This window comes from Oncorhynchus masou, chromosome 1, assembly GCF_036934945.1.
Source record: "Oncorhynchus masou masou isolate Uvic2021 chromosome 1, UVic_Omas_1.1, whole genome shotgun sequence".
Taxonomy (NCBI): Eukaryota; Metazoa; Chordata; class Actinopteri; order Salmoniformes; family Salmonidae; genus Oncorhynchus; species Oncorhynchus masou.
Window position 1 is genome coordinate 80,567,015 of NC_088212.1, and position 16,621 is coordinate 80,583,635.

The following is a 16,621-nucleotide window of genomic DNA, read 5'->3' on the forward strand; positions in this document are numbered from 1 at the left end:
ATATGGTTCATAATGTTTGTTTATTTAACCTCTTCGTAACGATGAAGATTCCTTTGTGATGAATAATGTTTGTTTATTTAACTATGTAACGATAAAGATGACTTATCGTGTTTGTTTATTTAACCTCTCTGTAACTATAAATATCACTTTGTGATTAGTAATGTTTGTTTATTTAACCTCTCTGTAACTATAAATATCACTTTGTGATTAGTAATGTTTGTTTATTTAACCTCTCTGTAACTATAAAGATCACTTTGTGATTAGTAATGTTTGTTTATTTAACCTCTCTGTAACTATAAAGATCACTTTGTGATTAGTAATGTTTGTTTATTTAACCTCTCTGTAACTATAAAGATCACTTTGTGATTAGTAATTTTTGTTTATTTAACCTCTCTGTAACTATAAAGATCACTTTGTGATTAGTAATGTTTGTTTATTTAACCTCTCTGTAACTATAAAGATCACTTTGTGATTAGTAATGTTTGTTTATTTAACTTCTATGTAACTATAAAGATCACTTTGTGATTAATAATGTTTGTTTATTTAACCTCTATGTAACGATAAAGATCACTTTGTGATTAATAATGTTTGTTTATTTAACCTCTAACGATAAAGATCACTTTGTGATTAATAATGTTTGTTTATTTAACCTCTATGTAACGATAAAGATCACTTTGTGATTAATAATGTTTGTTTATTTAACCTCTAACGATCAAGATCACTTTGTGATTAATAATGTTTGTTTATTTAACCTCTATGTAACGATGAAGATCACTTTGTGATTAATAATGTTTGTTTATTTAACCTCTATGTAACGATGAAGATCACTTTGTGATTAATAATCTAACACGTTGATCTTCTGTCTTGTGTCTCCAGTGAGTTAACTGACTCATACCTAATTTAAATATATCTGTTTGCTGCTGCCAAACCTATACGCATGTTACGCAAGAATGGGCCAAGGCTTAACTCTCTTCAGAGCATGTCTCTAACTAATGGAAGTATATTGGCTCTTATTAGAAGAAAAATAACATTGAGTTGGCTGTGTTGTTGATGTCACATTTTTTAGGTTTTGGCACTGTTCTATTTTATTCCTGATCTGACCAGTAGGTGGTGAGCAGTAGCCATGTACAGAGCCACCACCCTTCTCCCTTTTCCCCCTCTCCCATATATGGGGGGTTGGATGGAGAGAGAGAGAGAGAGATATGGGGGGTTGGATGGAGAGAGAGATATGGGGGTGTGGATGGAGAGAGAGAGAGAGAGATATGGGGTGTTGGATGGAGAGAGAAAGAGAGAGATATGGGGGGTGGATGGAGAGAGAAAGAGAGATATGGGAAAGAGAGAGATATGGGGGGTGGATGGAGAGAGAAAGAGAGAGTGATATGGGGGGGTGGAGAGAGAGAGAGAGAGAGAGAGAGAGATGGGGGGGTGGATGGAGAGAGAACAAGAGAGAGAGATATGGGGGGTGGATGGTGAGTGAGTGAGTGAGTGAGAGAGAGAGAGAGATGAAGGGTGGATGGAGAGAAAGAGAGAGAGAGATATGGGGGTGGATGGAGAGAGAGAGAACGAGAGAGGGAGAGATATGGGGGTGTGGATGGTGAGTGAGAGAGAGAGAGAGAGATGAGGGGTGGATGGAGAGAAAGATAGAGAGAGAGAGATATGGGGGGTGGATGGAGAGAGAACGAGAGAGAGAGATATGAGGGGTGGATGGAGAGAGAATGAGAGAGAGATATGGGGGGTGGATAAAGAGAGAGAGAGATATGGGGGTGTGGATGGAGAGAGAATGAGGGAGAGATGGGGGAGTGGATGGAGAGACAAAGAGAGAGATATGGGAGGTGGATGGAGAGAGAAAGAGAGAGAGATATGGGGGGGTGGATGGAGAGACAAAGAGAGAGAGAGAGATATGGGGGGTGGATGGAGAGAGAAAGAGAGAGAGAGAGATGTGGGGGGTGGATGGAGAGAGAGATATATGGGGGGTGGATGGAGAAAGAGAGAGAGCGAGAGATAAGGGGGGTGGATGGACAGAGAGGGCGACTGACTGACTGTAGTAATGCTAGTGTTAGTGGGTGTGATTATAGTGATGGTAAGTGGGTGGGGCTGAGGTATTGTGGCTCTCTGTGCAGCCTATGGAGTGTGTCACACCCTTTTATACTGAGCTCTGACTCACAAGGATTTACCAGGGTTGAATCAGAGACGTGCTTCCAAGGCGTTGCCCTTGTGAATACTATAGCAGAGCTCGTCTGATTTTATTTAAACATGTATTACTGAACAGCAATTACATTTGAAAATAAACCACCATGTGTTTTGCAAATGGTTCGTCACAAATGTCTGTATTTTAAAATCCAATATCATAATGTCCAATAATATGTTCATCTGCCAATGAGTAGAATTTCTAAACTGCATCTCATGATCTTAATCATGTTTAACACATCATAATAATTCATAATTTAATCATTTGTATTTCAAATTAGCGATCATGTATGATGAAATGTCCAGTGAGCGCCATAATTGGATGATGTGTCCTTGTATGTATGTATGTCTGCTGTCTGTGCTGTGTGTGTGTGCTGTGTGTGTGTTCTCTGTGTGCTGTGTGTGTGGGGGGAGCAGTAAAGAAGAGGGGATGGGAGGAGAAGAGAGGATGAGAGGATAGATGGAGAAGATGGGAGGAGAGGAGGATATATGGAGAAGATGGGATGAGAAGATGGGAGAGGAGGAGAGGATATATAGAGAAGTTGGGAGGAGAGGATAGATGGAGAAGATGGGAGGAGAGGAGAGGATATATGGAGAAGATGGGAGGAGAAGATGGGAGGAGAGGAGAGGATATATGGAGAAGATGGGATGAGAGGATAGATGGAGAAGATGGGAGGAGAGGATAGATGGAGAAGATGGGAGGAGAGGAGAGGATATATGGAGAAGATGGGATGAGAAGATGGGAGGAGAGGAGAGGATATATGGAGAAGATGGGATGAGAGGATAGATGGAGACGATGGGAGGAGAGGATAGATGGAGAAGATGGGATGAGAAGATGGGAGGAGAGGATATATGGAGAAGATGGGATGAGAGGATAGATGGAGAAGATGGGAGGAGAGGATAGATGGAGAAGATGAGAGGAGAGGATATATGGAGAAGATGGGAGGAGAGGATAGATGGAGAAGATGGGAGGAGAGGAGAGGATATATGGAGAAGATGGGAGGAAAGGATAGATGGAGAAGATGGGAGGAGAGGAGAGGATAGATGGAGAAGATGGGAGGAGAGGATATATGGAGAAGATGGGAGGAGAGGATAGATGGAGAAGATGGGAGGAGAGGAGAGGATAGATGGAGAAGATGGGAGGAAAGGATAGATGGAGAAGATGGGAGGAGAGGAGAGGATATATGGAGAAGATGGGAGGAGAGGAGAGGATATATGGAGAAGATGGGAGGAAAGGATAGATGGAGAAGATATATGGATATATGGGAGGAGAGGATAGATGGAGAAGATGGGAGGAGAGGATAGATGGAGAAGATAGAAGGAGAGGAGAGAAGATGGGAGGAAAGGATAGATGGAGAAGATATATGGATATATGGGAGGAGAGGATAGATGGAGAAGATGGGAGGAGAGGATAGATGGAGAAGATAGAAGGAGAGGAGAGAAAATGGGAGGAAAGGATAGATGGAGAAGATGGAAGGAGAGGAGAGGATATATGGATATATGGGAGGAGAGGAGACGATATATGGAGAGGATGGGAGGAAAGGATAGATGGAGAAGATGGGAGGAGAGGATAGATGGAGAAGATGGGAGGAGAGGAGAGGACATATGGAGAAGATGGGAGGGGAGGATAGATGGAGAAGATGAGAGGAGAGGATATGTGGAGAAGATGGGAGGAGAGAAGAGGATATATGGAGAAGATGGGAGGAGAGGATAGATGGAGAAGATGGGAGGAGAGGAGAGGATATATGGAGAAGATGGGAGGGGAGGATAGATGGAGAAGATGAGAGGAGAGGATATGTGGAGAAGATGGGAGGAGAGAAGAGGATATATGGAGAAGATGGGAGGAGAGGATAGATGGAGAAGATGGGAGGAGAGGAGAGGATATATGGAGAAAATGGGAGAAAAGGATAGATGGAGAAGATGGGAGGAGAGGAGAGGATATATGGAGAAGATGAGAGGAGAGGAGAGGATATATGGAGAAGATGGGAGGAGAGGATAGATGGAGAAGATGGTAGGAGAGGATAGATGGAGAAAATAATTTGCACACACTCGCTATCCAATTATGGTGCTCACTGAAAATGTAATCACACACACACACAAAGCCTCTTCCCATCCTCGTTCCCAGGTCACCTCTCTCTCTCTCTCTCTCTCTCTCTCTCTCTCTCTCTCTCTCTCTCTCTCTCTCTCTCTCTCTCTCTCTCTCTCTCTCTCTCTCTCTCTCTCTCTCTCTCTCTCTCTCTCTCTCTCTCTCTCTCTCTCTCTCTCTCTCTCTCTCTCTCTCTCTCTCTCTCTCTCTCTCTCTCTCTCTCTCTCTCTCTCTCTCTCTCTCTCTCTCTCTCTCTCTCTCTCTCTCTCTCTCTCTCTCTCTCTCTCTCTCTCTCTCTCTCTCTCTCTCTCTCTCTCTCTCTCTCTCTCTCTCTCTCTCTCTCTCTCTCTCCTGTCGTCACATGTGAGCCGTGGCTATGAGCTCATTACTGTCAGCCAAGTGCTTTGAGCAGGGAGAGAGACACTGCTGCTTCCTCATCTCCTCTCTGGTCCATCTGATGGGCTCTAACAGCCCAGCAGGAGATACCAGATCTGGGCAGGAGCCTTACCACCTCCCCCTTTCTGTCTGCTGGATCCCCTGGGCCAGGCACTGTGTGCTTAGGGCGTGTGTGTTTGCACGTGTGTGTGAGAGAGGAGCCAAGTCGGTCACACAGACAGCAGAAAAACGAGCCGAGACAGCATCCATCTACCGTCTACCACATCAGAACGAGAGGAGAGCGGGAGGAAAGAAGAATAGACTGATTGCTGGTGCTGCAGGCGGAGGCATGGAGGAGAGGTGTGTGTCAGCCATGTGTGTGTGGAGCTGAGGCGTCAGTCACGGGCTTCGGCGAATGGACAGTCGGAGGGAATGAGGACTGGAATGTGGATGTTGCCTGCCTGTCAGAGGGAAACGATGCTGTGAGCTGGGGCTTAGCAGGCAGATCTCTCTCTGTGTCTCTGTGTCTCTTTCTCTCCTCCCTGCACACAGAGGAAAGACACATTAGCTGCTAGCTCCATCTCTCCGCTGCTCTGCTCACCCGACGCTCTATCTCTCTCTCCCTCTCCTCTCGCATCCCTTCATCTCTCTGCTCCAACCACAGTCTCCCTGGAAATGATCTCACACTGGATGTTGCAGTCAGACACTGCTCTGCTCGCTGAATAGCATCGGCTTGCACTAGGAATTTACTAATCAGGTATTTATGCATTATGTATGTGTTTATAGTGTGTGTGGGCGTGTGTGTATGTATATATGTGTATACAACGGTATGTATGTGAATGTGCCTGTTTGAATTGAGAGTGTATCCTTCTTGTTGCTTCCTCCCCTCCCCCTCCCTCTCGCGGCTCGCAGGCTCACATTCATGTGGACTTTTATGGTTCTATGATGGAATCATCACCCGGTATTCTAGAATTGTACATATCTGTGGAGGATGCAGTCAGATGGCATGTTGATTTCATCAGGATTCTCAATCTAGTTATTCTTTGAGACAAATACTGAGGCAAATATCTGCAGATAGCGCACATCTGTTTTTCCCTCTCTCCAGTTTGCAATTTCACACGCTATATTTTCAGCATCAGTGAGAAGACATGTGAGCTGCTCTTGCTGTGTGTTTCACACTAGGAATATCAGATGAAATATTGTGTGTGTCAGGCTGGGCAAAAGGCACGGAGATGTTCTGATTCATTAAGAAAAATAGGCTGCTGAGAGAAAGGGATGGAGAAGAGAGAGAGAGGGAGAAGAGAGAGAGAGGGAGAAGAGAGAGGGAGAGAGAGAAGAGAGAGGAAGAGGGAGGGAGAAAAGAGCGAGAGGGAGAAGAAAGAGCAAGAGGGAGAAGAAAGAGCGAGAGGGAGAAGAGAGAGAGAGGGAGAAGAGAGAGAGAGGGAGAAGAGAGAGAGGGAGAAGAAAGAGAGAGAGGGAGAAGAGAGAGGGAAAAGAGAGAGAGAGGGAGAAGAGAGAGAGGGAGAAGAGAGAGAGGGAGAAGAGAGAGAGGGGGAGAAGAAAGAGAGGGAGAAGAGAGAAGCGAGAGAGAGGGAGAAGAGAGAGAGGGAGAAGAGAGAGGGAAAAGAGAGAGAGGGGGAGAAGAAAGAGAGGGAGAAGAGAGAAGCGAGAGAGAGGGAGAAGAGAGAGAGGGAGAAGAGAGAAGCGAGAGAGAGAGGGAGAAGAGAGAGAGGGAGAAGAGAGAGAGGGAGAAGAGAGAAGCGAGAGAGAGAGGGAGAAGAGAGAGAGGGAGAAGAGAGAGAGGGAGAAGAGAGAGAGCTGGGAGGGTCTGGTGGGTTGAGCATTATGGCAACGTTTTGGTTGGATATCTCAACGTGGTTTGGTTATGTGAACGTTACATGAACATTATAGCAGTGTTCCTCAGTGCATTCTGTCTCGAGGTAATCCAGTGTAATCTAGGTTAGCAGCTGGTAGATAGTAAAGCATATAAATGTAATTACTAGAGACAGTATAGACTACACTGTCAGAGACAGTATATAGGTTAGATTACTAGAGAAAATGTATAGGTTAGATTAGTAGATGTAGTATATAGGTTATATTACTATAGACATTATATAGGCTAGATTACTGTTTATAGGTTAGATTAGTAGAAACGATATATAGATTCGATTACCACAGCAGTATATAGGTTAGATTACTACAGACAGTATACAGGTTCGATTAGTAGAGACAGTATATAAATTAGATTAGTAGAGACAGTATATAAATTAGATTAGTAGAGACAGTATACAGGTTAGATTACTACAGACAGTATATAGGTTCGATTAGTAGAGACAGTATATAAATTAGATTAGTAGAGACAGTATACAAGTTAGGTTACTACAGACAGTATATAGGTTCGATTAGAAGAGACAGTATATAAATTAGATTAGTAGAGACAGTATACAGGTTAGATTACTACAGACAGTATACAGGTTCGATTAGTAGAGACAGTATATAAATTAGATTAGTAGAGACAGTATACAGGTTAGATTACTACAGACAGTATATAGGTTCGATTAGTAGAGACAGTATATAAATTAGATTAGTAGAGACAGTATACAAGTTAGGTTACTACAGACAGTATATAGGTTTGATTAGTAGAGACAGTATATAAATTAGATTAGTAGAGACAGTATACAGGTTAGATTACTACAGACAGTATACAGGTTCGATTAGTAGAGACAGTATATAAATTAGATTAGTAGAGACAGTATACAGGTTAGATTACTACAGACAGTATATAGGTTCGATTAGTAGAGACAGTATATAAATTAGATTAGTAGAGACAGTATACAAGTTAGGTTACTACAGACAGTATATAGGTTTGATTAGTAGAGACAGTATATAAATTAGATTAGTAGAGACAGTATACAGGTTAGATTACTACAGACAGTATATAGGTTCGATTAGTAGAGACAGTATATAAATTAGATTAGTAGAGACAGTATACAGGTTAGATTACTACAGACAGTATACAGGTTAGATGAGTAGAGACAGTATATAAATTAGATTAGTAGACAGTATACAGGTTAGATTGTTAGAGACAGTATACAGGTTAGATTACTACAGACAGTATATAGGTTAGATTAGTAGAGACAGTATATAAATTAGATTTGTAGAGACAGTATACAGGTTAGATTACTACAGACAGTATACAGGTTAGATGAGTAGAGACAGTATATAAATTAGATTTGTAGAGACAGTATACAGGTTAGATTACTACAGACAGTATACAGGTTAGATGAGTAGAGACAGTATATAAATTAGATTAGTAGACAGTATACAGGTTTGATTGTTAGAGACAGTATACAGGTTAGATTACTACAGACAGTATATAGGTTAGATTACTACAGACAGTATATAGGTTAGATTAGTAGAGACAGTATACAGGTTAGATTAGTAGAGACAGTATACAGGTTAGATTAGTAGAGACAATATATAGGTTAGATTAGTAGTGACAGTATATAGGTTAAATTAGTAGAGACAGTATATAGGTTAAATTAGTAGAGACAGTATGTAGGTTAAATTAGTAGAGACAGTATATAGGTTAAATTAGTAGTGACAGTATATAGGTTAAATTAGGAGAGACAGTATATAGGTCAAATTAGTAGAGACAGTATATAGGTTAAATTAGTAGAGACAGTATATAGGTTAAATTAGTAGAGACAGTATATAGTAGGTTAAATTAGGAGAGACAGTGTATAGGTCAAATTAGTAGAGACAGTATATAGGTTAAATTAGTAGAGACAGTATATAGGTTAAATTAGTAGAGACAGTATATAGGTTAAATTAGTAGAGACAGTATATAGGTTAAATTAGTAGAGACAGTATATAGGTGAAATTAGTAGAGACAATATATAGGTTAAATTAGTAGAGACAATATATAGGTTAAATTAGTAGAGACAGTATATAGGTTGAATTAGTAGAGACAGTATATAGGTTAAATTAGTAGAGACAATATATAGGTTAAATTAGTAGAGACAGTATATAGGTTAAATTAGTAGAGACAGTATATAGGTTAAATTAGTAGAGACAGTATATAGGTTAAATTAGTAGAGACAATATATAGGTTAAATTAGTAGAGACAGTATATAGGTTAAATTAGTAGAGACAGTATATAGGTTAAATTAGTAGAGACAGTATATAGGTTAAATTAGTAGAGACAGTATATAGGTTAAATTAGTAGAGACAGTATATAGGTTAAATTAGTAGAGACAGTATATAGGTTAGATTAGTAGAGACAGTATATAGGTTAAATTAGTAGAGACAGTTTATAGTTTAGATTTATGCAATGAGGCCTGAGGGGATGTGTTGTACAGTATGGCCAATATACCACAGCTAAGGGCTGTATTGTAAAAATAAAAATAAAAAATAAATTGCCAGAATCTTAATTGTTGGGAATGAAATGGAAAGTCACATCCACTAGATTCCTCTGAGCTCTAATTGATGAAAGTTATCCTGGAAAGATCATATTCAACTTGTCTGCAGCAAAGTGATGAAATCTGTTGGTATCATCAGAAAGATTAGTGGTCAGGCTTGCTTCCTAACTCTATACTATAACTTCATTTACTCATATCTTTGTTACAGAAACTCAATATCTTGTCTATTTACAACATTAATGTACGCCAATTATGCACTTTCATCTACAAGTACTTCCCAGACAGTTTAACTAAACCCTTCAATGGATTCTTCCAGGTTCATTCTGAAATGCATCTATATAATACAAGACACTGTGATAACCTTCACCCTACCCACTGCCACACCTCACATAGTCAATTCTCTATCAGATACAGAGGTACCATACTCTGGAATTCTTACATTGCCAAAACATCATCATCCCTCAATAACTCCAAGCGAAGACTGGAGGTCAGCCTGATGAACCAAACTACTCCGTAATCTCCTCCAAAAAGCCTAACTCTCACACACTCAAGTGCACACATGTAACGGTCTGAGTGTAGTGGGTGAGGAGTCAGGCGCAGGAAGCAGAGAGTTCAGGGGAGTGCTCTTGTAATGCACAGAGAAACGGCGAACATAAGCCAACCCCAATGAAAACACAGGGCGTACTGAACAAACAAATGCCCCAAACAGGGGGACTTAAACTGTCAAGAAAAACCCACAAAATGGGAAAACACAAACCCATAGACCTGCACACAAGTACACCAAACAGACGGTCACAATAATTAATCCCGCACAAGGAACCAGACGGGCCGGCTGACTAGTAAAGCCTTACTACTAACTACCTAACTCACTTATATTATTATTATATTAACTCACGACGACCGCCGAGCGCCACCCGAACGGGAAGGGGAGTGTCCTTCGGTCGGAGTCGTGACAGTACCCCCCCCCTTGACGCGCGGCTCCCGCAGCGCGCCGACACCGGCCTCGAGGCCGACCCGGAGGACGAGGCGCAGGGCGATCCGGATGGAGGCGATGGAAATCCCTCAACATTGACGGATCCAAAATGTCCCTGGTGGGTACCCAGCAACTCTCCTCCAGACCGTACCCCTCCCAGTCCAGGAGGTACTGCAGGCCCCTCACCCGGCGTCTCGAGTCCAGAATGGCCCGTATCGTATACGCCGGGGACCCTTCGATGTCCAGAGGGGGAGGAGGGACCTCCGGCTCCTCACTGTCCTGCAGGGGACCAGCTACCACCGGCCTGAGGAGAGACACATGAAACGATGGGTTAATACGATAATAGGAAGGGAGTTGTAATCGGTAACACACCTCGTTTATTCTCCTCAGGACTTTGAACGGCCCTACACACTGCGGCCCAAGCTTCCGGCAGGGCACGCGGAGGGGCAGGTTTCGGGTCGAGAGCCAGACCCTGTCCCCTGGTACAAACACGGGGGCCTCACTGCGGTGGCGGTTAGCATTCCTTTTCTGCCATCCACTAGCCTGCTGAAGGGATTCCTGGACGGCCCTCCAGGTCTCTTTGGAGCGCTGCACCCATTCCTCCACCGCAGGAGCCTCGGTCTGGCTCGGATGCCACGGTGCCAGGACCGGCTGGTACCCCAACACACACTGAAAGGGGACACATTAGTAGAGGAGTGGCGTAGTGAGTTCTGGGCCATTTCAGCCCAGGGGATGTATCTCGCCCACTCCCCTGGCCGGTCCTGGCAGTACGACCGCAGAAACCTACCCACCTCCTGGTTTACTCTCTCCACCTGCCCATTACTTTCGGGGTGATAACCGGAGGTCAGGCTGACCGAGACCCTCAGACGTTCCATGAACGCCCTCCATACTCGGGATGTGAACTGGGGGCCCCGATCAGAAACGATGTCCTCCGGCACCCCGTAGTGCCGGAAGACGTGGGTGAATAATGCCTCCGCAGTCTGTAGGGCTGTTGGGATACCGGGCAACGGGAGGAGACGGCAGGACATAGAGAACCGATCCACAATCACCAGAACCGTGGTGTTGCCCTGAGACGGGGGAAGGTCGGTCAGGAAATCTACGGATAGATGTGACCATGGCCGTTGTGGAACGGTGAGGGGTTGTAACTTCCCTCCAGGAAGGTGCCTAGGAGCCTTACTCTGGGCGCATACCGAACAGGAGGAGACATAAACCTTAACGTCCCTAGCCAAGGTAGGCCACCAATACCTCCCCGAAGGCTCCCCACTGTCCTCCTCACCCCAGGGTGACCCGAGGAGGGTAGGACGTGAGCCCACCGAATCAGTTGGTCCCGAACACCAAGCAGCACGTACCTCCGCCCCGCTGGACACTGAGGAGGCGCGGGTTCAGCCCGTAACGCCCTCTCGATGTCCGAGTCCACCTCCCATACCACCTGTGCCATCAGCTTTGAGGCCGGAAGGATGGGAGTAGGTTCGGTGGACCTATCCTCCGTGTCGTAAAGGCGGGACAGTGTGTCCGCCTTCACATTCTGGGAGTCCGGTCTATATGATAAAGTGAACCGGAATCGAGTGAAAAACATGGCCCACCTTGCCTGACGCGGGTTCAGTCTCCTAGCTGCCTGAATATACTCCAGATTTTGGTGGTCGGTCCAGATGAGAAAGGGGTGCTTAGCCCCCTCAAGCCAGTGTCTCCACACCTTCAGAGCCCTGACCACCACTAATAACTCCCGGTCCCCCACATCATAGTTACGCTCTGCTGGGCTGAGCTTACTCGAGAAGAAAGCGCAGGGGCAGAGTTTTGGTGGCGTACCCGAGCGCTGTGATATCACGGCACCCACCCCAGCCTCGGACACGTCCACCTCCACTATGAATGCTAGAGAGGGGTCCGGATGCGCCAACACGTGTGCATCCATGAACAGCGCCTTCAACTTGTTGAAAGCTCTGTCCGCCTGTGCTGACCACCGCAACCGTACTGGGCCCCCCTTCAGCAGTGAGGTAATTGGAGCCGCTACCTGGCCAAAACCCCGGATAAACCTCCGGTAGTAGTTGGCAAAACCCAAAAACCGCTGCACCTCTTTTACCATGGTCGGAGTCTGCCAATTACGCACGGCCTTACTGCGGTCACCCTCCATCTCCACCCCCGAGGTGGAAATACGATAACCCAGAAAGGAGATGGCTCGTTTGGAGAACACACACTTCTCAGCCTTGACGAGGTCATGCTCCAGCAGTCTAACAAGCACCTTGCATACCAGAGACACATGCGCGGCGTGAGTGGCTGAGTAGATCAGAATGTCATCGATATAAACAACCGCTCCCTGCCCGTGCAAGTCCCTGAGAATATCGTCTTCAAAGGATAGAAAAATGGCTGGAGCATTTTTTACCCATACGGCATGACGCAGTACTCATAGTGGCCCGATGTGGTACTAAATGCGGTTTTCCACTCGTCTCCCTTCCAAAATAGCACCTGGCTATATACGCGCTCCTGAGATCCAATTTTGTGAAGAACTGTGCTCCCTGAAAGGATTCCACTGCCGTAGCAATGAGAGGTAGTGGGTAGCTGAACCCCACTGTGATGGCATTTAGACCTCTATAATCAATACACGGACGCAAACCTCCCTCCTTTTTCTTCACAAAAAAGAAACTCGGGGTGAGGGGTGAAATGGAGGACTGAATGTACCCTGTCCCAGAGACTCCGTGATATATGTCTCCATAGCCAACGTCTCCTCTTGGGACAATGGGTACACGTGACTCTTGGGAAGCACAGCGTTTACCTGGAGATCTATCGCACAATCCCTTCCCGGTTGATGTGGTGGTAATTTAGTCGCCTTCTTTTTACTAAAAGCGATTGCCAAATCGGCATACTCGGGGGGAATGCACACTGTGGGACCCTGGTCTGGACTTTCCACCGAGGTGGCACCGACGGAAACTCCCAGACACCTTCCAGAACACTCCTCTGACCACCCCTGGAGAACCCCCTGTCTCCACAAAATTTTAGGATTGTGCCGGGCCAGCCAGGGAATCCCTAACACCACTGGAAATGCAGTCGAATCAATAATATAGAGACTGATACGCTACTTATGATTCCCCTGCATTACCATGTCCAGTGGGATCGTGGTCTCCCTGACCACCCCTGACCCTAATGGCCGGCTATTTAGGGAGTGCACGGGAAAGGGAGAATCAATCGGCACAAGCGGAACACCTAATTTAATAGCGAGTCCGCGATCCATAAAGTTCCCAGCTGCGCCTGAATCGACTAGCGACCTATGCTGGGAAGAGGGGAAAAAATTAAGGAATAAAATCAAGACAAACATGTGACCAACAGGGGGTTCTGGGTGAGTTTGGTGCTGACTCACCTGGGGTGATCGAGAAATGTTCCGCCTGCCATCTCGACTCCCAGACGGACCCCCCCAGCACCGATCGGCCGTGTGTCCTCTCCGACCACAGTTGGTGCAGAGCTAGCCTCCTCCTCCGGTACCCCTTGGCAAAGCCCCTCCCAACTCCATCGGAACAGGAGTGGAGGTGCTGGGTGGTGGAACACACAGGACCCTCTCCGAACGCCCGCGGGTAGCCAGCAGATTGTCCAGTCGGATGGACATGTCAATTAGCTCATCTAGGGAAAGAGCGGTGTCCTGACATGCTAGCTCCCTGCGGACGTCCTCCCAGAGACTACACCGGTAGTGGTCGATAAGGGCCCTGTCGTTCCACCCGGATCCTGCTGCCAAGGTACGGAACTCCAACGCGTAATCCTGGGCGCTCCTCTTCTCCTGCCGGAGATGGAATAGTTGTTCTCCCACCACTCGGCCATCTGGAGGGTGGTCAAATACGGTGTGGAAGCGGCGAGAAAACTCGGGGTAGTGCTGCTTAGCTGAGTCTGGGCCATTCCAAACTGCGTTTGCCCACTCCAGAGCACGACCCGTGAGGCAGGAGATGAGGACATTCACCCTCTCCGCTCCCGAGGGAGTGGGTCTGACGGTGGCCAGGTACAGTTCTAACTGGAGTAAGAACCCCTGGCACCCTGCTGCCGCTCCATCATAGACCCTCGGGAGCGTAAGACGGGGGTGCTGGAGTCGGGAGATGGGGAGTCTTGAGGAGGGGGGGGGGCGAAGGTGGAGAGAGGAGACCACTTCTCTCCCATCGGTCCATTCTCTCCATCACCAGATCCATCGCCGTTCCGATCCGATGGAGAACGGTGGTGTGATGTAGAACCCTCTCTTCCATCGATGGGAGTGGAGTGCCTGTTGCTCCTGCTGACTCCATTCCTCAGGGTGCGGGATTCTGTAACGGTCTGAGTGTAGTGGGTGAGGAGTCAGGCGCAGGAAGCAGAGAGTTCAGGGGAGTGCTCTTTTAATGCACAGAGAAACGGCGAACATAAGCCAACCCCCACGAAAACACAGGGCGTACTGAACAAACAAATGCCCCAAATAGGGGGACTTAAACTGTCCAGAAAAACCCACAAAATGGGAAAACACAAACCCATAGATGTGCACACAAGTACACCAAACAGACGGTCGCAATAATTAATCCCGTACAAGGAACCAGGTGGGCCGGCTGACTAATAAAGCCTTACTACTAACTACCTAACTCAAAACAGGTGCACTCAATAAACACATACGGAGGGGGAAGAAATAATCAGTGGCAGCTAGTAGGCCGGCGACGACAACGACCGCCGAGCGCCACCCGAACGGGAAGGGGAGTGTCCTTCGGTCGGAGTCGTGACAACACACACATATAAAGAAAACATTTCGGGGGGTATTTTTTTCGTCTTTACAGATCAATTAATTTATACATGTTTAATTAGTAGGTTTGTTATCTGTTTTATCAAACCTTTTTTATTTTGGAACTTATGTGTTGTATATATTATTTTGGTACTTATGTGTTGTATATATTATTTTGGTACTTATGTGTTGTATAGTGTTTGTTGTGATGTGGTTTTCATAAAAACGCTTTCCAACCACACTTAAAAAAAATAAATCGGTATATATTTATTTATTTTAATCTTTATTTAACTAGGCAAGTCAGTTAAGAACAAATTCTTATTTTCAATGACGGCCTAGGAACAGTGGGTTAACTGCCTGTTCAGGGGCAGAACGGCAGATTTGTTCCTTGTCAGCTCGGGGATTTGAACTTGCAACCTTCCGGTTACTAGCCCAACGCAATGCCTTGTCATATATGGTCTGATATACCACGGCTGTCAGCCATTCAGCATTCAGGGCTCGAACCACCCAGTTTGTAATAATAGATATTCGACACCAGATATATAGTCTGTAGATGAGGTTATCTCTCGTTTACTATTGAAAGCGTATTAGAACTCACACACACACACACACACACACACACACACACACACACACACACACACACGCGCAGACAATCCCGCTGACATTATCCCCCCCACACTCACACACTTATACACTTGACGCCAGACGTCAAGGGGCATGTTATTACACTGATCATCATGTTCCTCCATCAATAGAATTCATGTGGTGACGGAGAGAGAGCAGTCGGGCTGTGACTCAGGTGTGTGAAAGAGAGGGAGAGCGAAAGGGAGAGGGGGGGATAGAGAGGGGGAGTGGGAGACTGAGAGATAGAGAGAGAGGGGGAGAGAGAGAGGGGAGAGAGAGAGAGAGAGGGGGGGAAGAAAGAAAGAGAGGGGAGAGAAAGAGAGAGGGGGAGAGAGAGAGAGAGAGAGAGAGAGAGAGAGAGAGAGAGAGAGAGGGAAAGGAGATAACTAGTCAGTTGCACAACTGAATGCATTCAACCAAAATAAGTCTTCCGCATATAACCCAACCCCTCTGAATCAGAGAGGTGCGGCACTTTAACCTCATAGTCATTGTATAATTTGAAATCAGAGCCAAAACAACAAAATGTGTCACTGTCCCAATAATTGGAGGGCACTGTAGTTCTCTGGGGCAGGGATGGACTGGAACTAGAAAACAGCTTGGACATTTTTAACACATTTATTGCCTCAAAGCACCCATTGCTGGCCAAACAATGATAGTTCTGTGCAAAGCCCCCAATTTAGACAGGCCCACCGGGCTAAAGATTGACCAGCCCATCTGACATTTGCCTATACTGCCCTATGGCCAGTCCGTTTCTGCTATGGGAGTTCCAGCTAGCTAGCGAAAGAGCACTGCTGTTTCAGTGTCCACAGCTAGGGACCAGAGTACTCCCTGATCACATGACCTGACCAGGACCCTGGTTCGAAGCTAGTTTTTCACAATGTGAAGAAAACCCCATAGCTTGATATGACAGGTATAAGTTGAGTTGGGTGTGATATGATGTACTGTATTAGGTCATTCTTGGCAGTGAGGGAAGCAAAAGAAATTCCGCTACCCAAGAATAGTAAAGACCCTTTTACTGGCTTAAATAGCCAACCAATCAGCTTGTCACCAAAAAATGGTGTTTGATCAGATACAATGCTATTTAACTGTAAACAAATTGACAACAGACTTTCAGCACGCGTATAGGGAAGGACATTCAACAAGCAGCGCACTTACACAAATAACTGATGATTGGCTGAGAGAAATTGCTGAACAAAAATAATGGGAGCTGGTTTGTTAGACTTCAGTGCAGCTTGAGACAT

At 45.7% G+C, this 16,621-nt stretch overlaps 1 protein-coding gene across 1 annotated transcript in view; it reads left to right on the forward strand.

Moving 5' to 3' along the window:
* Positions 1 to 4,700: 4,700 nt before the first annotated feature.
* LOC135551546 (protein unc-13 homolog C-like) overlaps positions 4,701 to 16,621 on the forward strand; it is a 284,691-nt gene continuing 272,770 nt past the window's right edge. Inside the window, exon 1 of the mRNA XM_064982756.1 lies at positions 4,701 to 5,405. The gene's annotated coding sequence lies outside the window, so the exon portion shown is untranslated. The remainder of the gene's footprint in view (positions 5,406 to 16,621) is intronic.